Source organism: Rhinolophus hipposideros, assembly GCF_964194185.1.
Source record: "Rhinolophus hipposideros genome assembly, chromosome: X".
NCBI classification, from domain to species: domain Eukaryota; kingdom Metazoa; phylum Chordata; class Mammalia; order Chiroptera; family Rhinolophidae; genus Rhinolophus; species Rhinolophus hipposideros.
Genome location: NC_138046.1, coordinates 22,203,732 through 22,228,806, shown reverse-complemented (window position 1 = coordinate 22,228,806; position 25,075 = coordinate 22,203,732). Strand labels below are relative to the sequence as shown.

General features: G+C 42.5%; 1 long non-coding RNA gene and 1 pseudogene across 2 annotated transcripts; both read right to left on the bottom strand.

Moving 5' to 3' along the window:
• Positions 1 to 243: 243 nt before the first annotated feature.
• Positions 244 to 10,478, bottom strand: LOC308494980 (glycine cleavage system H protein, mitochondrial-like; annotated as a pseudogene). Its single transcript has 2 exons — positions 10,332 to 10,478; positions 244 to 830 (listed from the first exon to the last, which is right to left on the bottom strand). The product of its transcript is annotated as a glycine cleavage system H protein, mitochondrial-like (transcript).
• Positions 10,479 to 20,148: 9,670 nt separating this feature from the next.
• Positions 20,149 to 23,189, bottom strand: LOC308494826. Its single transcript, XR_013992953.1, has 4 exons — positions 22,603 to 23,189; positions 21,510 to 21,617; positions 21,168 to 21,427; positions 20,149 to 20,751 (listed from the first exon to the last, which is right to left on the bottom strand). It is a non-coding gene; the product is annotated as an uncharacterized lncRNA (long non-coding RNA).
• Positions 23,190 to 25,075: the final 1,886 nt, after the last annotated feature.

Genomic DNA, 25,075 nt, shown 5'->3' with positions numbered 1-25,075 from the left:
GTTGACCAATAGACTGCAGCAGAAGTGACATTTCAGGACTTCCGAGGCTAAGTCATAAGAAACCTTATAGCTCTTATGAGAGGTTTGACCACTCTGAGTTGGTCATTCTTGAGGCTAGGCCCCAGTAACAGTTCCAAATTTCTCAGTCTTCTACCAATTCCCACAAAGGCTCCAGATGTGAGTGGAGCCCCCATGGACCTTCCAGACCAGCCCATCTGCTACGCCAAATAGAATTCTGTGAGTGACCCAGCTGAACCCTGCCTGAATTCCTCCTCCTCAGAATTATGAGATACAATTCATGGTTGATGTTTTAAGTCACTAAGTTTTTCTGTTTGTTTGCTTCATACTAGTCTATTTAGAGGGGGGATCCATTTTCACTCGTCAGTGGAATTTCTGTATTTTTTGTACGCTTTGTCACTCATTAGTTCATCTAGTTCTGAGGGGTCACTCAGTGTCATCTTGATCAGCTAACCATCTTCATAACAAGATTTGTTGACAAGACCTGGATTTTCCGCAAGAGCTGCATTAATTTCAGTTACTTCTGATAGAGAAGAATAGAGTTCACTAGCAGCTTTCACACTTTCCAAAGCACCAAACTCATCTTGTTCAATTTTGTCCCAACTTCAGGCAAACTGCAGTAAACCAACATCTCCCAAAGCTTCCTGTGCAAAATTGCTGACTCACACTGTTCCAATACCATTTTCTGTTGTCATCCATTCATGTTTCTCTGGGACTTTACCCACCACGAGCAGATTGGGGCCACTGCACAGTATCCAGATGGCTCTTTCCCCCAGGCCCCAGGGCCGCAGCCTGCACACTCCCGAGCTGCTCTACTCGCAGAGCCATGTTTGCTAACTCACTAAGTTTTGAGGTAGTTTTTCAGGCAGTAATAGAGGCCATCCCAGAGGTATATACATATGTGACAAGTTATTTTTTTTAAGCAAGGGAATAAACAAAAGCCAGGACAGTATTTTGGGGGGTAGGGAGGTGCAGGTAGGAAGAGGCAGGGGAATGAGTTGAGGAAGAAAATGAGAAGAGTCAAAGGTATCCATCAGTAAGGGCCTCGTTCTGAGTTTGGGTGTTGTGGTGGGTTCTCAAGTGCATTTTAATTTTATATCCACATTAACTATATAATATAGGTACTGAATATTATAATAAGACTTACAAAAGATCTCAAGCAAGCATGAGAAAATGTTAAAATTTGCTAAAGCTGTATGGTGGTTACATGGGCATCTGTGTTATGATTCTCTGTACTTTATATTTGAAATATCTTCTAATAAAAATATTTTGAATTAATGAATAGGACTTCTACAAGGACAAAAAGACAAAAAAAAATGATGTATACCTAAATGTAGAAAAATGCATGAAAAAATTATTCTCTAAAATTTTAATTATCTCAGGGAGGTTCTTATACTTTTTATTGTGGTAACATACATAACAAAACTTACTATTTTAACTGTGTTTAAGTGCATGATTCACTTGCATCAAGTACATTCACACTGTTGTGCAACCATCACCATCATCCATCTCCAGAACTTTTTCATCTTCCAAAACTGAAACTTCATATCCATTAAAAAATAATTTCCCAGTCACCCTTCCCTCCAACTCCTGGCAACCACCATTCTACTTTCTGTCTATGAATTTCACTACCCTACATGTCTCATATAAGTTGAATCCTCCAAAATTTGTCCTTCTGTGACTGGCTTATTTCACTGAACATAATGTCTGCAAGGTTCATCCTTATGTAACATTTGTCAGAATTTCCTTTTTAAGGCTGTATAATATTCTGTTGTATGTACATACCACATTTTGTTTAGCCATTTATCCATTGATGTACATTTGGTGCTATGGACTGAATTGTGTCCTCCCCCAAATTCATATGTTGAAACCCTAACCCCCAAATGTGAATATATTCAGAGATAGGACCTGTGAAGAGGTAATGCAGTTTAAATGAAGTCATAAGGATGGGGCCCTAGTTCTATAGGACTGGTGGACTTTTAAGAAGTGGAAGAGATACCGAGAATACACAAAAATGCCTAATGAGGACACAGCAAGATGGTGGCCATCTGCAAGCCAAGGAAAGAGATCTCAGGAGAAACCAACCCTGTTGGCATCTTGATCTTGAACATCCAGCCTCCAGAACTGTGAGAAAATTAATTTCTGTTGTTGAAGTCACTCAGTCTGTAGTAGTTGGTTATGGCAGCTCAAGCAAATTAATACATGATTGCTTCCACCTTTTGGCTATTGTGAATAATGCTGCTATGAACATGGGTGTACACGTACCTGTTTGTATCCCTGCTTTCCACTCTTTGGAGTATATATTCAGAAGTGGAAACAGTGGGTCATATGATAATTATAAGTTTATTTTTTTGAGATACCGCCATAGAGTTTTCCATATTTTACCATTTTACATTTCCACCAGCAGTTCACAAAGGTTCCAATGTTTCCACATCTTCACCAACACTTGTTATTGTCTGTTTCCTTGATAATGGCCATCCTGATGGGTATGAAGTGGTATCTCATTGTGGCTTTAGTTTGCATTTCCCTAATGACTAGTGGTATTGAGCATCTTTTCATGTGCTTTATGGCTATTTGTATATCTTCTTTGGAGAGATGTCTATTCAAGTCCTAACTTCATTTTTTAATTAGGTTATTTGGTTCGTGAACTTTTATGTATATATCTAAATGCACATAATCAGAAAAAATGGAACTGTTTTTATTGTAGCTAAAACGGAAAGAAGAATGGAATTTTTAAAATGAAGCTAATGCTCTGACTTTTTTCTCTTTTCAATTATTTTTCAATCAATCTGATTACATCAAGAAGAAAACCTCAATCCGTGGTTTTTAATGCTCTCTGATTTTTAAAAATGTGGAAAATAGAGAAAGCTAGGAAGTAAGTCATCCAAACACAATCAATCCGTGGTTTTTAATGCTCTCTGATTTTTAAAAATGTGGAAAATAGAGAAAGCTAGGAAGTAAGTCATCCAAACACAATCATAAGTACACAGTGTTTCTTAACTATAATTATACTTTATATATGACCACAAATGTATTCTTTTCTTTTTTGCTTAGTTTCGTGTGTCACACACATTTCCAGGCTATTACCTGAGAAGCCAACGTGTCTACTGACAGAATTGGATTCCCGTGTTCACCTTCGCTTCCTCCTTGCCCATGGAGTTTGAGGAAGGCTCTTAACCTCTCTGAACCTCAGTTTGTGCTGGGGATCCATTTCCAATAACATGGGGTAGGTAGTCGATAAATGGAAGTTTGATGTTTCAGGCATGAAGTGTGAGATACAACATTGACTCTAAATAGACTCTGTAAATTCAGGATGCATATTGTTAACCCTAGAGCAGCTGCTTAAAAATAACAAAAAGAGGTATAGCTAAGAAGATGATAGAGGAAGCAACATGTATCACTAAAAAATATTGTATTAACCTTAAAGAAGGCAAGAAATTACCAAATATTAGTAAATCAGCACACTTCTAAATATTCCATGTATCAAAGGAGAAGTTATGTGAGAAATTAGATTTGCAAATAAATAAAAATGCTGTGCTTATGCTATTTCCTGCTTTTACAATTTTAAATATTTTCTATTGACCATCTACTATAAAGATGAGGATTACATTCTCTCTCTCACACACACACACACACACACACACACACAGTTATGCTCCCCCTGTCCTGCCAATGAAGTTTTGACAAATTTTATTTAATTCTTATTTGTTGTTTTCATTATTATGACTATACAAATGTTGTTCACTGCTTAGTGAGGTAATCTACTATGATTACACGTCCTTTCTTGTACAATATTTTGTTTCTCTTGGCCCCCCTTCTTGAGTTTCTTCAAGTCCTTGGTTAATATTTTTCATAACATTCAATAACTTTGTAAAACAACTTTCAAACCCGTTTTTCATATGGGATACACATTAGCTAATCTATCAGTTCCACTTTTACCCCCAGGAAAATAACATTCTTGAGGCCTTCCATACCCTGCTCCAATCTGAACTGATAGCTCTCGAGGTCCTAGTGCACAGGTTTCATCCTGACATCCTCCTTTCACTATCATCTTGGGAATTTCCTTTCTATTTCCCCTGTGTTGTATACCCTATTTGATGGATCCCGTATCTTCCTTTTGTTAGGTTTACTTTCATGTTTCAATTTCTTTTTTTTCTTTCAAATCTTTTATGTCTCATTTTATAGTTTTCAGCTCCCTGCCACAATTGTAAAGCTTGGCGTTTTCTTGTTGAAATAAACAAGCATTATTGTTTCACAATCATGCTTGAAAATCCTGGTATTTGGAGTTCTTCTGCACTTATTTCTATTGGCTGTTATTTCTACTGGTTATTGCTCATAGTGTCTTAAATCTTTTTTGTATTTGATCAACTTTGATTATGTGTTGGACAGTAGATTTTAAAGAAATAATTCGAAGCCTAGGATATTGCTATATGCTTCCAAAGAAGATTTTGGTTTATATTCCCCAGGTGCCTGGGGCTACTAGCTATCTGAAAGAAACTTAATACAATTTTAAGTTATGACATTTTCTGGGTTACTCAGATGGATGGAAGACAGGCTGCAATGCATATGACAGCTGATTTACTTCCAAGTCATCCTTACTCCTAGGGCATAGCTTTTCAGGATGACAGTCCAAGGCAGGCAATGGTTTACCAGAGTTTTTGTTTTGAACTGACCGTGGACTCTGACTTTTGTTCCCTGTCCCTGGGAGACCACTAGAAGTACTCAGTCTCTCCGCTTCCTCTTCCTGATTGGAAAAATCTCCCTGAGCCCAAGTGACCCGAATAGCTAGGCTCATCTCTCTGGGTTATTGTCCTCTTCTGGATCTTGGCTTACTACTTTCTTATTATCTTCTTAAGTATTTTATGCTTTTCAGGTTATTTTAAAATTATTTTATGCACCTTCTTTGATGTCTTCAGCAGGGATGTTGGTCCAAATTACCTAGTATGCCTTTTACAGAAGCTGAAGTCTCTGTTCCTCATTTTCATGACATACATCCTCCAGTAGCTTCCTGAGAAAGCATGCATAAGCAGTAATTTTTTGAGACCTTGCATTTCTGAAAATGTTTACATTCTATCCTCACACTTAATTGTTGGTTTGACTGGATATAGATTTGAGATTAGATGTTAATTTTCTTTCAGAACATTGAAGGCATTGCTTCCTTATTCTAGTTGCTAGTATTCCTCTTGAAAAATCCAAAGCCATTCTGATTTTTGATCCGTTGCATCTAATCGATTTTTTCCCCTGAAAGCACTGAGAATCTTCTCTTTATTCTTGTATTTGAAATTTTCGTGATGAAGTAACTTTATGTGGGCTTTTTTCATTCAATATGCTGGGCACGTGGTGTATTCTTCCAAACTGGAAATTCATGTTCTTTAACTCTACATTTTGAAGTATAATTTCTTTGATAACATTAGCTCCATTTTTTTTCTCTTTCTAGAGCACCTATTATTTTTCTCCTGGGACAATCCTCTAATGTACTTTTCTACCTATTTTCTTAATATCCTTTCTCTTTTCTGTCCTATTTTCCTGCTCTTTGCCTTTTTGTTCTATTCTCTGAGTCATGTCCTAGTGTTTTAATTTCCATGAACTTTTTCATGTTCTTTAAATGTTCCTTTTTTTTCTTGATGAGTACATACATTATCTTATGTCTCTGAGGATACTGTTGGTTGCTTAAAGTTGTTTTCTGCTGTGCATTATTTCATTTTCATTTGCGTTTCTTTTTGTATGTGTTTGTTTAATCTTAGAGGACTTTTACTAATATCTTGGCCAAAGCCAGAACTAGGGTGAGGCAAACAAGACACCCAGGGAGGGGCTCAGTTCTCAGGCTCATGCAAGTTCAGGGTCAGCACTTGCGAATGAGTGCCTCCTTAAATTTTCCACCCTGGGCACCTCACATGCCTCACTCTAGTCCCAGCCCTAGGCCTTGATCTATATTTAGGGCTGAGACACTCAAATGCTCACTGGAAACTCTGTAGCATGGGTGGGGCCTGTCCCCTGGCTTCACTCTAGAATGATTGCACCAGGACACGGACATTTCATTATGGCCTCTCCGCATGGAGAGTGTCTTAATTTGGGTTCCCTCAAAAATAGAGACTGAGATTCGCAACATGGCCTCTCCGATGTGCCCCAGGTCTAGCACATGCAGTGACCAACGGTGGATTGTTTTATAGCTCTACTAGGTAGTCCCCAGCTGGTCATAGGCAGTGGCTGACCCAGGCCTGCACCAGAGTCCCTCCCAAGAGGCCCCAGAACAAACATATTTAGATGTTGGCTTCAGACCATAGCAGAGCAGCACTCAATTAGCCCCATAAGGGGCACACATGAAGGGGGGGGTCTCAACATGCAACAGAGCCTGCAGGGGGAAATCCCGCTCTGCGGGGTAAGCCCCCTGTACAGCAGTCCATAACCTGTGGGTGTGGCCAAACACCACAGCCAGTCATCCTGAGGGTCAATCCCACCCACTGATGTGCCAATAAAAATCAAGGCTCAACAATAACAGGAGGGCACACACAACCCACACAAGGGACCCTCCTGAGTACACAGCACAGATGACCAGGAAGACTGTGCCACGGCCTCACAGAGCACGTACTATATAAGGCCACCCAGCAAGACTAGGAGATGTAGCAGATCTGCCTAATACATAGAAACAAACACAGAGGCAGGCAAAATGAGACAAAGAAATATATCGCAAATGAAAGAACAGGAGAAAACTCCAAAAAAGGAATCAAACAAAATGGAGGCAAGCAGCCCATCAGATGCAGAGTACAAAGCAATGGTTATAAGGATGCTCAAGGAACTTAGAACTTCAACAAAGCGATAGCAAGCATTAAAATGGACATAGAAACCATAATAAGAAACCAGTCAGAAATGAATCGAATAACTGAAATGAAGAATGCACTAGAAGGAATCACCAGCAGACTAGATGAAGCAGAGGACTGAATAAGCCATTTGGAAGGCAAGGTAGAAAACACCCAATTGGAAAAGCAAAAATAAAAATAAAAAATTTAATGAGGATAGTTTAATGGACCTCTGGAACAACAATAAGTGTAACAACATTCGCATCATAGGGGTCCCAGAAGGAGAAGAGAGGGAACAGGGAATTGAAAACCTATTTGAAGAAATAATGATGGAAAACTTCACCAAACTGGTGAAGGAAATAGACATACAAGCCCAGCAAGTGCAGAGAGTCCCAAACAAGATGAACTCAAAGAGGCCCACACCAAGACACATCCTAATTAAAATGGCAAAGGTTAAAGACAGAATCTTAAAAGCAGCAAGAGAAAAGCAGTTAGTTACCTACAAGGGGGCCCCCATAAGACTGTCAGCTGATTTCTCAACAGAAACTTTGCAGGCCAGAAGGGATTGGCAGGAAATATTCAAAGCGATGAAAAGCCAGGACCTATTACCCTACCCAGCAAGGCTATCATTTAAAATTGAAGGAGAGATAAAGAGCTTCTCAGACAAGAAAAAGCTAAAGGAGTTCATCACCACCAACCGGTACTACAAGGAATCTTAGAGGGACTTCTTTAAGACCAAAAAAGATAAGAAAATATGAGTAATAAAATGGCAGTAACTACATATCAACAATTTCTTTCAATGTAAATGGACTAAATGCTCCAATCAAAAGATAGGGTGGCTGAATGGATAAGAAAACAAGACTCTTACTATCCTGCCTGCAAGAGACTCACTTCTGATTGAAAGACACACATAGACGGAAACTAAAGGGATAGAGAAAGGTATTTCGTGAGAATGGAAACAAACAAAAAGCTGGAGTAGCAACACTTATGCCAGAAAAAAAAAGCCGTTAAAACAAAGGCTATAATGAGACAAAGGACCCAGTAATCCCACTTCCAGGTATTTATCCAAAATGCTATTTCGAGGGGACATGTGTATCTATATGTTCATTGCAGCATTGTTACAATGGCCAAGATGTGGAGGCAGCCTGGGTGTTCCTCGATGGATGAATGGGTAAATGGATGAGTGGTATGTATATTTGATGGAATATTGCTTGGCTAGGGAAGAGAATTGGCTCTTGCCGTCTTCAGCGGCATGGATGGACCTGGAGGGTGTTGTGCTGAGTGAGGTATGTCAGACAGAGAAAGGCAGATGCAATGTGATCTCACTTATATGTGGAATCTAAAGAACAAGACATAACACAAACAAACTCATAGATACAGATAACATTTTGATGATTGCCAGATGTCAGAGGGGTTTAGGGGTTGGTTGAAAAAGGGGAAGGGATTAAGAAGTGCAAACTGGTTGTTACAAAGTAGCCATGGAGATGTAGGGTACAGCATAAGGAATAGAGTCAATGATATTGTAATAAAATCAGAACATGGTGTCAGATGGGTACTAGAATTATCAGGGTGATAAATGGGACGAGTGTTGGGGGGCAGCGTGAAAAACATGAAGGGATTAAGAAGTACAAATTGATAGTCACAAAGTTGTCATGGGGATGTAAAGTAAAGCATAGGGAATATGGTCAATAATATGGTAATAACTATGTATATAGTGCCAGGTGAGTATTAAATGAGTCAGGGGGTCACTTCTTAAGTTATATAAATGTCTAACTACTATGCTGTACACCTGAAATTAATATAAAATAATATCAAATATAAACTATAATTGAAAAATAAAAAAGAGGGGGAATGTGACGGGCAATAAGAGGTCCAAATTTCCAGTTATAAAGCAAATAAGTCATGGGGATGTAATGTACAGCATATGGAATATAGTCAGTAATATTGTGATAGCCTGGGACAGTGTCAGGTGGTTGCTGGACTTACCATGGTGATCACTTCTTTAGGTGTATAAATGTTGAATGACTATGGTGTGCACCTGAAACTAATATGATATTGTATGACAGCTATACATTTTTTAATAAAAATCTTTTTTAAAAATAGAAACTGATAAAAGGTTTTGAGAGCAGGTATTTTATTCCAGACTTGATCCTGGAAATTTGGAGCAAGAAAGCTAAGAGAGTGACACAGGGAAAGAGGAAAAGCCAATGTAAAAGTGCATTATTAAGGTCACCTCTGTGGGAAACCTGGGTTTTATTCCACCGGGGGCCTCCTTAAAAGCATTCAGAGGCCGCCCAGAATTGACCACTGAAGAACAGGAAGCTAGAGCATTTAAACACCAGCTCCCATCTCCCCATCAGTTGAGGGTTAACCCTGGGGTGTTAATTGACCACATTTACAGGCTGCTCTTAAAAGTGAGCCAGGTTGGCTCTTACCGTGTCTTATTCCATTCAGGCTGCTATAACAAAATACCACAGACTGAGTGGCTTTTCAACAACAGAAATTTATTTCTCACAGTTATGGAGGCCTAGAAGTCCAGGGTCATGGCGCTGCCAGATTTGGTGTCTGGTGACGACTCGCTTCTTGGTTCATAGGCTGTCATCGTTTTGCTGTATCTTCACATGGCAGAAGGGGCAAAGGATCTTTCTGGAGCCTCTTTCATAAGGGCACTGGTCCTATTTATGATGGCTCCACCCTCATTACCTCATCACCTCCCTGAGGTCCCATCTCCTAATATCATCACCTTAGGGGTTAAGTTTCTACATATGAAGGGGAGGGTGGATGGGGGGGGACACACAAATGTTCAGACCATAGCATTCAGCATCAGATACAGCCTTGAAACTGAGAGAGACCTTGTCCTGAAAGTCAAAGGCTACTAGCATGAGGTCAGCCTGATCTTTTACAAAAGGGTGCAGGTATGCAGCTGAAATCAGAGTTGGTCCAAGGGGAAGGGAAAAGAGGTACCAGAGGTGTCTAGTACATAGAGTAAAATCCAGTCTCCTTTCGGGGAGATACAAACCAGGTTGCCAGCACTAGGGGAGCTCAGTGGGAAGAGGAGCTTTGGGATGAAGGTGGTGGAGTTATTCATTTAGACTTTCACTTAATCGTTCTGATTTGGATTTGGCAAATAACTCCCATCTTCAGTTGTGTTGTGTTACTAAGAATAGATCTATAATTCATCCCCACCTCATATTGATGCCTTGCTTAACCCTTTTGGGCCCAGACACCCCATGCGAGGCAGACCCTCCACATGTACGCCCCCCACCAATGAGGTTTGTGTCCTGGGCATCCAGGCGGCGCCCGCCTTCTCTCGTTCCCCACACCCCGGTTTCCCACGCTCATCGTCCAGGTACCCAGTGCATTCAAGGCGTGGAGGAGGTTTAAAGACCCTTGGAAGATCGCATGCCTGTCAGTCTTGGGTCGGGGCTATTGGCCCTTCTACCCCAGACTGCCCAACCTGGCTCAGGCCTGTAACGCACCGCTCTGCCATCCCTGAGGCCATGTGGAGGGACTTACCCGGGCGTCCTCCGGGCCTGCGCATGCTGGCTTCTCGTTTTGGTATAGGCGAGAACCCTTGGGCCCCTCCGGGGTGTCCCAGCTCACCCCCAGGGACAGTGCAGATGCCTGGTTGTTAAACCTTCCTAAACCGTCCGACCTCCCCATCTCTTGGAGTCACCTGGTCTCTTACCGGCTGTGCTGTGCCAGCGATGCGCCCCTTGTGCAGGAACCAACCCCCAGTAAAACTCAGGGGACTCTCACTGGTGGATCATAATGCTTGTGGGTGATTAAACGGCCCAAATAGCTCCCAGAATTAATGTCTCTGTGAGTCTGACCTATGTGATATAACTCTTATTAGTGGAATCACACAATATTTGTCCTGCTGTGACTGGCAGCATACTAAATTAGTATTATAGTATTAGTATTAGTATTATATTAGCATTAGTATTACACTAAATATACTAAATTATACTATTTTAGTATATTAATACTAAATATTATAATATTATAAATATAATATATATATTATATTTATTATACTAAATTATATTTCTAGTATTAGTATTATACTAGTATTAGTATTATACTAAATATACTAAAATACTATTTTAGTATATTAATACTAAATATAATATTATAAATATTATAATATATATATTATATATATTATACTAAATTATACTTCTAGTATTAGTATTATACTAGTATTAGTATTATACTAAATATACTAAATTATACTATTTTGTATATTAATACTAAATATTATAATATAAATATTATAATATATATATATTATATATATTATATTTATTATACTAAATTATACTTCTAGTATTAGTATTATACTAAATTAGTATGTTCTCAAGGTTCATCCATGTGGTAGCATGTGTCAGAGTTTCCTTCTCTGTAAGGCTGAATAATATTCCTTTGTATGGAAAGACCTCCTTTATTCATTCATCTGTCAGTGGACATTTGGGTTGTTTCCACCTTTTGGCTATTATGAAGAATGCTGCAATGAATACTGGTGTACAAGTATCTATTTGAATCTCTGCTTTTAATTCCTTTGTGTATATAACCAGAAGTGGCATTGCTGGATCATATGGTAATTCTATGTTTAATTTTTTGAGGAAGCGCCATGTGGTTTTCCACAACAGCTGTACCATTTTACAAGAAACTGAAGGGTTCCAATTTCTCCATATCCTTGCCAACACTTATTTTCTGTTTTCTTTTTAAGAGAAGACATCCTAATGGGTGTGACATAAATTTATTTTTAAGTATAATTTGATTTCACTATGGTAAACACAAAACCATTTTCACTTTCCATAAATGAAAGGAAACTAGAAATAAACACACAGTAGTAATTTTTTTTAAGGTTTCCCCTTTACCATGTAACCGTCCCCTCGCCGATGACCAGTAGTGCTCATATGTTACTGCACTGAGTACAGCAGTACCGGGTTCTCCATTCCCTTCACCTCCTGTGTCCTTCCCCATCCTCACTTTTGGTTCTAGAGCTTAACAGCACATCAGACTTATGCTACCAGAAGTGATAAATGAGTATCAGCAAGAGGGAGTGTCCCGCTTATTGACTGCTGCATAGCAACCACCCCAAAACTTAGTCTCTTGAAACAACAACGATCATTTATTTTGCTCAGGAATCTGAGTTGGCAGAGATGATTTGTGATATCCAGGGACTCAGCTGGGATACCTGACCGGCTGGAAGCTGGAACAGTTAGGGGCTGCCTGGCATCTCTTTCTTTTCTTACTGGAGTCTCAGGGCCTCTCTGTGGCACTTCTCCATGGTTTTTCTAGTACGACTTTCTCAGAGTAGCTGGACTCCTACTTGGAAGCTCAAGGCGCCAAGGGACCCGGGTGGAAGCTGCAAGACCCCTTCTACCACATGGTGCAGCAAGTCACTTGAGGCCAGCCCAGGTTAGAGGGGAGAGGACATAGACCCCATAGCCCAGTGCGGGGAACGTCAAAGAATTTTCGGCCATCTTTAATCCATCAAAGAGAGACTTGCTTATCTTGCAGGCGCTCCACTCAAGAACATGAGTATCGTAGACAAAGAGCACGACCCAATTTGAATGCTAGGCGCAGTGGCAGGATGAAGCCGTGACTGGCGAGACAGAGGTAGAGAAGAAAATGGGAGGATGATGGGATGAGGGTGTTTTCTCCTCCTGGTTGCCTCCTGGTGAGGCCGACTTTCACAAGCTAAGGGCTGAAAAGAATCCTCAAGCAGCAGTTTGCCCTATCTGCTGGACTTGCGGTTTGTTTATGATTGCCTTTGAATTCTTTCTGGTCCTGCACTGGGCCTGTGTGCCTTTCCAGTCTTTGTGGGGCGTAACAGTGCTATTTTACACACCCATGGCGTGAAATAAATGGAGGCAATATCTCAATCTTGTGACAGGCTGGACTGTGGCTTTAATGTCTCATGTGCTAGAGAGCGTGTGGGAGCCAGATGCAGTCAAGCAGGCAAGACTTTCCGGAGCTCTAGAAGGAGCATGTTCAGTTCCAAGTGACAGAGCATGGAATTGCAATACAGTGCTGCTCTGATTTCATAAATATTTTGTCCTGTATCAGGAGCCACTTCAACTTGGCGGTGGCAACAGCCCCTTTGGTACCCTCCAGATGAGGAGATGACAATATATTTTATCATGGGACACTTTTGAGAGTGCAAGACGATGCTACTAATAAGTAAGACAATCAAATAGGCCTAAACCAGGACTGTCCCCAGAAAAAGAACTTTGGATTTCCTTATCCCTCAGCCATTTCCACAATCAGTCTCATCAACCAAACTGGGTCGAGCATCCCCTCTGCTGTGTCAAGCTCCTGGCGAACCTCCATGCCGGAGGTGGCGAAAGGGAGCCTGGTTCTTGCCTTCATTTACTTTCGTACTGAATCGCAGGAGTCACACCTGAAAAAAATCAAAATCTACTCTAGCAACTGCTTGGGCATGGCTGTGGCAGGAGTTCAAAGGAGGTTCAGCATGTTTGGGGGCAGTGGAGGAAGTCCTCCAGAGAAGGAAGCACTTGGAATGGGGTCTTAAAGGTGCAGCAGTTTGGGGCAGGGAGAGGGCACCCTAGGCGGGAGAGCCTATGGGCCTTCTCTTCAGCTAACATGTTCTAGTCAGTGACCTATGCTCTCCGCATGCAGGTAGACATCTGGGCAGCACATGGGCAAAGGGCAGGGAAATGGAACAGGCCAGGGAAAGCTGAACCGACCAATCAAGGAGAGTGGGGGAACGCCAGAAAAGCTGGCCCTGGAGCACTTCCTGGAAGCACTTTATTTTCCTTCAAAGTTGAGTTTCATTCCAGGGGCCTTGATTTAGGTACAACATCCTCTTTATGAGCGTATTTCAGAATGGAGCAAATCAAAGTCCTAGCCACTCCTACCTTTCCATAGTGACTTTTTCCAACCTGGCCTCCTTCAAACCTAGACTTCTGTGAAAGATCATGTGATTGCTCTGCTCAAGAATTTTCAAAGACTCCCCATTGTTTCTAGTATAGACTCTCTCTGGTTCTTAGCCTAGCATGTCAAGTCTTCCATGATCCTGTAGGCAGCACTGTTTCAGTTGCAAGTGACAGAAGCACAACTCAGTCTAGAGTGTAAACTCCAGGAGGGCAGGGTCATTGCCTCTTGGTCTACAGCTCTGTTTTCAGCCCCTAAAATGGTGCCAGACACCTGAAAGCACTCGATAAGTATTTGTTAAATGAATAAATGAAACCAGTTTAAACAAAAAAGGGACAATATGTGTTTTGGTAACTGAGAGGGACAAGAGTGGAGCTGGCCTCAGAACCACCTAGGTCCAGGGACTCAAGCATTGTCATTCCTCTCTCTCTCCCTCTCCCTCTCCCTCCCTCTCTCTATCATCTATTTCCACTTCCCTTCCTACCTCCCATGTGTTTCTGTGTGCATGCTGTTCTCGTGCTCTACTGCTGAAGCTGGCCTCCTCCAGGTGATGGACATGGTAGAGCAAGTGAGTGAGGGCAAAGCCACATACAGCTCCAGGCTCAGAAACTGCAGAAGAAAGAGAGACTGTCTCCATTAATGATTTAAAAATAAGTCCCAGGGAATTACTCTCATTGGTTAGGCTAGGGTCACAGGAGCTTTCTCTACTACAATCAATGTGGAAAGGGGCATGGGAAACAATTGGCCTGACCTGGGTCATGCGCCTGGTGGCAGGCTCTAGTTTACTGTGTCTAGGGCGAAGGAGGAGCAGTTCACCAAAGGAAAGAGCTGTTATCAGAAGTCAAGGTCCCTGGTACTGGCAGGAGAAACAAACAAACAAAAAGCCAAATGTCTAGAGACAATGCATAAATACTCCCTTGGAACAAGAGTGGGGTGGGAGTTGGGACATCCTGCAGGGAACTGCAACAAACTTGAAGTGGTTTTGAGGTCTCAGTTTTATCTTTTTGAACCTCTACTTGTTTTAACAGAAAAACAGTGCTTTAAAGGACTCGCTATTGAATCAAATCTGTGCTCTAGGAAGTTGTGCCATCAGTATTCTGTGGGTTTTTTTGCACCTCTTGGGACACAGTCTTATACCCTGAAGGGTCTGCATAGCCCACATTGAGAAGCCACACTTGACCTTAATGATTTCCTCCAGACCTGTCTCCTGTCTGCCCTGGAGTTATGCCACATCCACTCTCCTCTGCCTGGAATGTCCTCCCCTGTCCTCTCTGCCTCTTCTGGCCCCACCCACCATCAAAGTGCTCCTCAAGTCCCACATCCTTTAGAGCATCAGGGTCACTCCCTCTCTCCTGTAGACACAGTGTGTTACAGTGGAAAGAGCCCTGAAGATCAAGATTCAATTTCCAACGTCACCAATTCTCTGCACGACCTCTCTGCAAGTTATTTCCTCTCCCTGCAACTCAGTTTCCTCTTCTGTAAAATGAGGGATTGCATTGACCCTGTTAGTTAGCAAAGGTCAGCTTCCAGCTCCTTCTGCGCCCGCCCCCACTCCCATCCCCCATCCCCTCTTGGCATTTTCTCAACTAGGAGGCATGCTCTCTGTACTAGCCAAATTCTAGGACACTCTATTGGTTCAGAAATTCAGGGCCTGGGGCTTTTTTCACTAATAAATGAAGAGTTTAAGGTCAGTGCTTATATTAAACATCTCTCTCTCTCTCTCTCTCTCTCTCTCTCTCTCTCTCTCTCTCTCTCTCTCGGTCTCTGTCTGTCTGTCTGTCTGTCTGTCTGTCTCTCTCTCTCTCTCACTCTCTCGCTCACTGTCTCTGTCTCTCTCCTCTCTCTGGAAGAGAAACCCTCCCACACTCTTCCCTTTTCCCCACTCTGCCTAGCAGGGACCAGAGTGAAGCTTAGGGGAAAGGAGGACATTACCTAATTCGGCTGAGCAAAGCAGATATTCTCTGTGTGGTCCAACCTGGCTCAGAAGAAGGTCAAAGCTTCAGCTGATCCCGGCTCTGTACCCGGTAGCAGACAGAGGAAAGGTTTCTTGTGTTCAAGGCTGCTCTGGCTTAGTATCACTTTAACCCCTACTTCTCTCCCGTCCTCTCCTCTCCCCACAAGTGAGTAGCACAGAGCTAAGCACCCAGAGAATGTGTTCTGATTGATAGAATGCAGCCGAGAAAAATGCTTATGAAACACTTAAAGAGGAGCACACATTTTGGAAAAGGACAAGTTTGGTTGTATGATTTTTTATTCTTAAGCAGAACAAGGAAGGGCGTCATCAGGACATTAGAAGAATGTCCTCAAAGTATATTTTTGCCTCACAGCTTACAGCTTCTGTTTTCAGGAATAGGATGGACATATTTTGAAGTAACATTCAGTAATATGGACTTGCTACAGAGTGCAAAAAATTCTTAGGGGGGTGTAAGTTTCCCTAGAGTGCTTCTAAAAGGATGGGAAGGACCCTAGGTCCTCTTCTAATGTGGTGTCTCTGATTAAATCAGTGCAACCGAGGAACGTTCAAAGCCTTAGTCAGTGTCACTCTTAGGCCATGGGCCTGGTATGTTTCCAGAACATGGAAAGCCTAAATTTGGTGTCACATGTGTTCTCTAACACCAGGGTTGTCATGGAGCTCAGCAGAATTGGTGGGGACATGCAGGGGGCTTTATCTGCATCTGCAGAAAGTTAGCAAAGTGGAATTAGACTTTCTGTGAGCTGTCTTCCTGACTCAGGCATGTCCCAAACTGGCCAACGGGTCTTAAGGCCCTGGGCAAGCATTCAAGCCCCACCGTCCTGAATTGCTCCTAGAGGAAAAGAAGCTGCTTCAACTTTCTGTACTTCTTAAAGTGTTACTTTGATTGGACAAGAGATAGCAAGCAGTCTGTTTAGCAATATTACTATTATTACTCTGTCATGGTTTTATACATATATGATTCTTAAAATCTTTTATTCATCATGTGCTGCTTTTTTTTTTAAGGAGGTCACAGCTCACAGTGGCCCATGCGGGGATGGAACCAGCAACCTTGGTGCTACCAACACCACGCTCTAACCAACTTAGCTAACTGGCCACCCCCTTCATGGTTATATTTTAAAATTACACTTCCTCTTTCCTTTGCCAAGAGTAAATGATAACACACATTTGCACTACAGAGCCAACCGAAGCTGTGTAGGGTTTGCCCAGACAGGTTTGAAAATGTATTCTAGGCCCATTGCTGCCCAAATAGTAAATCTTTCTCCATATTCCCATCTCCAGGTCAGGAAGCCATGACTTTAAAAAACAAAAAGAAAAAACTTTTAAAAAATAAAGTGTTTTATTATTGCTATAAAAGTAATACATTTTGTTGTTTATACAAGCATTACTTGGAAAATACATAAAAGTATAAAGAGAAAACCAGGTATCATCTATAATATTAGAACCCAGAAATATTTCCTCCTAGCCTTTTCTCTAAATATTGATACAAAACTATGGATGAAAAATGTTCCCAACACACTTACATTACACATTCAGGAATACATTGCAAAAAGAATTTTGTACCTTACTTTTATCACTTTATCTTATCACGACCCACAAATAACCATTATAAGATTTTTTGTTTACTTCCTCCAACCTGTTATCTGTACATTGATACAAAACCATGCATGCAAAATGCTCCCAATATATTTATACTACATATTAGGAACACATCGCAAAAACAGTTTAGCATCTTTCTTTGGTAGACTTTGTGTGTACTTCCTCTAAGCCGTCTTTCCATATCATTGATTCATTGATACAAAACCATGAATGCAAAATGTTCCCAATACATTTATATTACATATTAGGAACACATCGCAAAAACAGTTTAGCATCTTTCTTTGATCACTTAATATTCCACAACTCAGAGGTAACCAACCATTATTAAGGTTTATATATATATATATCTCCTCCCAGCCTTTTACCTGTTATTGAAACCTGTTATTGAACCAAAGCTGTGTCCTATATACTTAGATTGCATTGACGGAAACAGTGCAAAACTTTTGCACATTTCTTTTATCACCAAATTATTTCATCAGGAGCACAGTCTCATGTCACTTATTACAGGCACCATATTTTATTTACCCAATCCTTTGTTGTTGGCCATTCAAGATGTTCCTAATTTCCATCCTTAAAATACTGAAATGAGCATTTTTATGTATTCTTTTTCTGTGATGTTTTGGTCATGTAGTTTTTGTTTTTTCTTGACCACTTAAATGAACTCAATATATTAAAGATGACCCTGTCTGCAATACTTATAGCTAATGATTCTCCACTTGTTGTTTGTTTCAGCTTAAATTATTTAGCATTCTAGTGTGAATATAAAATCTAATGCATTAAACTCATTAAAAGGAAACTTAAAATAATGGTGAAAGACACAAAGTCTGACTCCCACTTCCCATTAAACTATTAAAACACAACTGGTCCCCCTCCTTCCACCATGGCAACCACTTTCTTCCTTGCTCAGGGCCCACTTTTCTCCTGATCGTGTCATCCATTTGTCTTGTAATACTTACCAGCTGCACTGCTATGGAGATAAGTGGCTCCCAGACCTTTCAGTTATCAATCTGTCACAAGCGCACAGTGGTCCCTCGTGACACGATGATCCCCGAGATGTCTGAGGTCTATGCATCCTTGCCCCAAAATTTCTGTTTTGCCCATGATCCCTAAAGACTTTTTAGAGAATTATGTTTGGCAATGTAACAAAAAACATGGCATAACAAAATTACATGGAAAAGTAAAGAACTTCATCTAGAACCCCACCACTTTAAGCAATAAGTATGTTCGTTGAGTGTTCTTCCCAGTTTCTGCTGCTATACAGACCCACTTTTCAATCATGGTGTCCGTGTGATTTGTTTGTCCCTGATTTTTAAATTTTCCATGTTTCTATATAGTCATAATTGTTATTCGTAATGGCTGAAAAAGGTTCCATTGAGTGAGTGACTAAATTAAATTAACCCCTATGGTGAGACATTCCATTCAGGTGAAATGATAGAAAGTATCAAATATGGGCCAGATTTTAAATGAAGTTAAATCAGTTAAATCATGTTTGTTTGGGGTTTTTTTTTTTTTTTTTTTTTTGGCTTGTGCATGTCTACTTGAACACAGCTGGATAATTTACAGTCACTATTTAGTCATTCCGGGGCCAGTCTTGGGCCTCACCCAGGAAGTGTCCGGTGTGTTGGCAAAAGCTCATCATAAAACTAATCAGTTTCACCTCGAATTTTTATAACCAAACTAATTCACCTCCATTTCCTGTTCTAGTCACTACTGTGCAGTCAGTTCCTCCAGCATGAGGTCTGGAGGAAGAGGCCCCCAACTAGCCTCAGACAAATAAATCCTTAACCTCCAGAAGCCCCAGTTTTCTTGTCTGTAATTGTTTTTTTGACTGCCTTATCCTATTGATCTCTCGAGGTTGTTGCAAGTGGAAAATGTGAACGTGTTTGGGAAAGCTCGTAAAAGAATGATACAAAAGATGCTGGAATTACTATGATTATGATTATTGTGTTTTTTGTCGCCAGGACTTTGAAAGGTCTGCTCTTGGAATAACAGTCTGGTCTAGGGAGCAGGAGGGGGTGGGGATGGGGGACAGGTGACGGAGCTGCCTTGGGAGAACCACACTTCAAAACAATCCAGACTCTCAGTACCTCGGTTCTGGGCTCCTAGGGCTACCTCCCAAACTCCCAGCACTGCTCAGGTTTAGAGCTCTCTAATGTAAGGGGAGTGCGCCAGAGCTTAAGCAAGTACCGGAAATGGAAGTCTTCTCAGGGCTCCTCCCTAATGGCTCAATTTACTACCCCCACAGGGGTCTAAGCCTTTTTGAACTTGCCAAAGAGATCAATTATGGAGCGGGGGAGGAAGGCAAAGGTGGCAGATAGGTGAAATATTAGGAAAGAGCTAGCGGATCTTTGTTCATTTACTGAGCAGTAACTAAAGGGCAGAATGCACGGGGTGGCGGGTGGCGGGGAGATGCACATTTGCTACAATGGTGTGTATGTACTGTTTTTCAGTTCAGAATAATGTGATCATTCTAAATACAAATGCATATATAAAGTTTTAGGGTTATGAAGATGTTATACTGCAGGCCAATGGGAAAACAGAGCTCTAAAAATGTGTGCCAACTTGAATGTAGCCCCTAAGTCAAGTCTTTAATGTCTGTCAATCATTTTTTGTTGATCTTCCAAAAAATGCTTTTGGAACCTACTTTTATTTTCATCTTGCACACTCTCTCAGGAGAGTTGCCTAGCTGTTAACTCCCACCTGTGTAGGATCAGGTTTTCTCCCAATGTTACCCTGAGCTCTGTCGTCCAGAACAGGGGGTGGGGGGTGGGGGGGTGGAGGGAACAAACTCGGCCCCCTGCTACCCCATCTGCCTTGATAGGTATGGTGTTTTAAAACAATCCGCAAAATAATTTGCACTGCAAAATCCTTATTAGGTCTTTTTAATTGGACAGTTGCCCGTATTAACGGAAATCAAAAGCAGAATACAATCATTCAATCTCCCAGCACTGGAGTATATCCAACTACTTTCCTGTTTTGGGTTCCACTTTAGCCCTTGTCTGTATGCACACATAAATTTTTACGGAGTTGCAACCACTGCCTTTTTTGTGGCCCTGGTTATTGGCATCCAGTTTCCCAAGTAACATTGACACACATCTGTTCAAATCAATTGCTGTTCCCATCGTGACTGACTCATTTGGTGGGAAAAATAAGTTTACATGCCAATTGGAACAAAGAAGCGTGGGTATGGGGGAGCAGCAGGGAGAAAGAAATGGTGGGAGACGGTTATTTCGAGTTACAGATCATAAAACATTTTCCAATAACATTTTAAAAGGATGTATAATGTTACACTGAGTGATTGATTATATTTTACCCCATGTTGTGGGACACTTGGGTGGTTTTCAATACCTAGCGAGTTAAAAATGCATATAAATTACAGACTTTGAGAGATGATTGTATTTTCTTGAAACAGGAGTCTTCTGTGTCCAGATCCGGGTCAAGAGTATTGAAGTAGAGTTCCTTTGTTGGAAAAAAAAGTCAGTACTGCTAACCAGAGATGTTGGATGCCTTAAAAAAATATTCCTGTGTTTGTTTTTTTTTAATGTTCGATTCTAGCTTATAAAAAGCAACCTGTATATGTTGTCCCACAACTTATAGAAATGTTGAGTTTTAAATTCAGAGCTAGAGTAAGCTTTTCCTAGTTTAAGGGCCACGCCTGTCTAATAAACTTATTACAATGCCGTATGCACACAGCTTCCTCACTAACAAATAACATGTGTTGGGGAAAAAATGAGAAAACAATGGAAAGGTGCCTACTTTAAGGTGGTAATATTGGATCAATTAATCAGCTGACTGTAAATTGATTCACTTTACAAAAGTCTCCCACACATTATGATGCACATTTAGCAATGTTGAAAAACAATTTTAAAGAATACCTTAGAGAGTTGTTAAAGAAAATTTATAGTCTGGAACGAATTGCCGTCTTCTTAATTGACACAGAAATGTTTGGCTGAAATATTGCTTTATTCACATTTTTGTCCTTGAAGGAAAATCTAGGCACACTGCAACTTCGACCGTGTGAATGGTGCAAGATGACTATTTTAAGTCAGAAAGGGCACCACGCAGTCAGAGGCCTGTGTGGTCGCCCTCAATCTTGATGCCTCTTGGGGGCCCTGGGCAAAGGGCCACTGCGCTTCTGGAAGGCAAAGTGCCTTAGTCAGGGTCACTTGTTCCTCGCCCTCCACCCCTCGCGGTCCCCAACCCGCCGGGTCTCTCACCTGGGTTCTGCAGGCGCCCAAAGGAGGGAGCCGGATGGCGCCAGCCTGGTCCTACCGGAGGGCTGTGTCACCGGGCCTCTTTCTGTCTCGAGGGGGACCGGTACAGAGCTGGGAGAGAAGGAGCAGGGAAGCTGGTGAGAGGCAGGATAGCCTCGAGGTGCCTCCCCAAGTGCAGAGACAAGCGGGGGCGGGAACCTGTTCGCCCGCCAGACCTGAGGATTGAGGGCCCGGGGGGCCCTGGGCCGTCGGGGGTGGGGGGGAGTCAGGGGTAGTGGCTGGCGGGAGCCCATTTCAGGGCTTCTCGGCCTGGGGATCGTGGCTGGCTGCGGCGAGCGGACAGCGGCTGCTGGAAGCTGGGCCGAGTCACGGGGCCCCAGGGAGCCTGAGGGTCCGCGGGCGGCCGGAAAGGCCCCAAACCGCCCGGCGCCTGTCCACGGCGCAAGGGAGTCTGGGAAAGCAGGCGGCTGAACCCTACTCCCAGCTCGGGCCCCTGTACCCTCCGTCCTCCCCGGACGGGAGTCCTTCTGGGGGCCCCACTCCCAGCCCCCCGGAGGATCAATTCCAAGTAGCCCATCCAGAGCCGAGAGGGGTTTCTTTCTTTTAAGAGGACATACAGCGTGGAAATGTTCCACACCTCCCTTTGTCTTTTCTAAAAGTCCTCTACCTCCTGATTCCCCAGGTCAAAAACAAATATCCAAGTGATTTTCATAGGCAAAGGGAACCCTCAACTATAGAATGAGCTCTTTCTTTTCTAGGCCGGCTGTGAAGCTCCTAGCCGACTGGGACTCGGGGAAGGGCGGAGGTGGCGTTAGAGGTCGACAGATGTGCAGCACTAATTAGCAACAATGTCCAGACTTTTGGAGGCACGAAGAATCCCTGAGTCGATAGCTGAGGGGCTGCCATTTTCTCCAGAACTGTCAAGCCAGTGCCTTGTCACTGGGGAAATCCCTTCCGTGAGGCCCCCGGGGCGGCCAAGCTGGCCTTGGGACAGTGCCTCCAGAGTGGAATTTCAGGACCAGGTTTTGCGGGAGAGGGCAAGAAGCAGCAAGGAATGCAGAGCCTCTTTGTGGAGCCACCCCGTGGGGTCCCTCACCCTCCCTGCAGGACTCAGTTCCGGCAGATCAGCGGCCTTCCTACGCCGCCTGGTAGTCACCGACTTCGCCCGATCCTCCCGTCGGAGCTCCGAGCTCGACGGCAGCTCCCAGCAACACAGCTAGGGGGACGGGAAGGGGAGGGGCCAGAAACTTTCATCTTTCCTGGACTCCAAAGTCCTTTCCACGCTCAGGACGTGAGGCCCTTTACCAGGAGCCGTAGAACGGCCTGGGGACTGCTTGCAGCGGGTCACCTCTACCGTTTCCCCCTTACTCTTTTCCCAATTCCCCCGCCCCCATTTAATTGTTTGGGCCTGAATGTAGTCTTTCTTCGTTTTTGTCGTGTGGGTGGCATTCTAAGTGTTCAGGCAGGTAATTTTTTTTCAATCCCCTAAATTCTTCTAGGGCAGGGAAAGGGGTGCTAAAAGCAAGCATCTATCATTTACACCATTTACATATTCAAAGACGGGCAAACGTTTGATGGAGGACAAAGCGCTAACCTGGCTCTAGCAGCTCCCAGGGCGGACACTGCGGACGCTGTACTAGGACTTACCTGGTGGATGAGCCCGTGCCAGAGTCCCAGCCTTGCCCGGGCAGCAGAAACAATACTCCAGAGTACCGATCACTCACTGCAGTAGTGTTCCCGCTGCTAGGGCACGGCTGAGTGCAGGCACCGTGTCCCTCCTGGGCGCGCACCGCCTGCGCTCGGTCCCCGCACCGCCCCAACGCCCCGCAAAGCAGTGGCGGCCTCGCACCACTCTGGCGGTGCCTCGTGGGCGGGGATGGGCACCCAGCAAACAAGAGAGACCGACGCCCCCGCCCACGTACCTGCTGCTGAGCTGGCCTTGGGAGCTGGCACTTCGCAGGAACACGCGTCCAGCAGAACCCCACCTTCCAACTTCCCCGCGAGGGGGTATAGCAGCGCCTCACGTTTTGAACCTTTTAAAGCACTTCAAAACATGAATTGCTGCTGTATCCCCTCGGAGTCAACGAAGGGGGTTTGCTCTGGGGTGCCTGCAGGTTCAGAAAGACAGGGTGACTGAAAATAAGCCTCGTCCCGCCCCGCCCACTGGCGAGAAAAAAAGCAAAACCTATGACGAAGACCCTTCGTTCCAAATAGACATACTTTTTTAGAACTTCAGCGTTTGATTTCCAGGATTCACAGTTGGAGTGAAGGGTGTGACTCTCAATTTCTTTTCCCAGAGGATGAATCTTAGAAAAGTGTAGAAGTGAAAAGCAGAGGTGGGATGTAGGAATGAGGGTGGGAAAGAATCTTACCTCTGAAAGTAATAATAAGATAAAATAAATTGAGGCATTCTGGCAACACCTGGATCACTCTTGCAAGCTTCAAAGTCTTAGTGAAACTTCTTCCTGCTGTATATTAGAAATCCTAAGTGTCATTCAGTGTCTCCATTAAACAACAACACGATATCAACTTTTCATTTATTGACTTAAAGCTCTCCAAAACTTCTCTGGCAGCTTCGCTGATTCTAACATATACGACAGCTGGGAAATACAGATCCATCTATCCGAGCATCAGATGTCCTCTTTAACCCGCCAGTGCTTCATTCTTACAGCAAACACCCTCCTTTGAGCTATTTTTAAAGGTTTTAAAAGAATGAGAGATAACTGCCCTTGGATGAAATACCTGGCTGTTTACATATGAAACTGGTCACTCAAACTTATTTATAATTCATACTTTTCAATGTCACCTACCAAAACATCAATCAAAACCTTTAAATACTTCATGTCAAATCAGTCCTTCCTGTCTCAAGCAGCTCCACAAAAACTCTTTCATGTCCTGAAATGGCTGGCACTGTGCATATTCCTTAATGATTAACTCATTAGATACCACTTTTTCCTTTTTAAAATGTACACACATTAGCAATAAGTTACATGCATCCTCCCCCACTGTTTAAACGAAATAGTCAATTAAGCACAGAAGAAACTACTCTGTAACCCTCAATCACAAACCTGAAAGTTAAAACAACAAAACCACCACAAAACTCTAATGGTTTTGAAAGTCCAAATACATTTCAATATAAGTAATAGACACTTAAAGTATCCAAGTCTGCTTAGTGTTTTGGTTATTTAAAAATTATGTCGATATTTCAAATCCTGTACAGTGATGTTGTATCCTATTTATTACCTAATGAAATGTGTGAAGTATTTAATGAGACTAAGCACAAAATTCATCACACCAGACTGCAATCCAGTGTTACCAAATACACTATTTATGTCATGGTAAACAAAGTTATTAATAATAACAACCCCACTCCCTAAATCGAGACATAAAATTTTCCCTAAATTCCATCTTGTTTTGACTATGCTATTTACAACTTTTACATTGACTTTTGGGATTAATGGAGAAAAACGTCCTTGGTTGCCCTTAAAAAGAAAAAAAAAAGAGGTTTAGCAAATGCACACTTATACTTTAAAATCCCCCAACATTCTCCCATTTAAAAATTTAAGTTC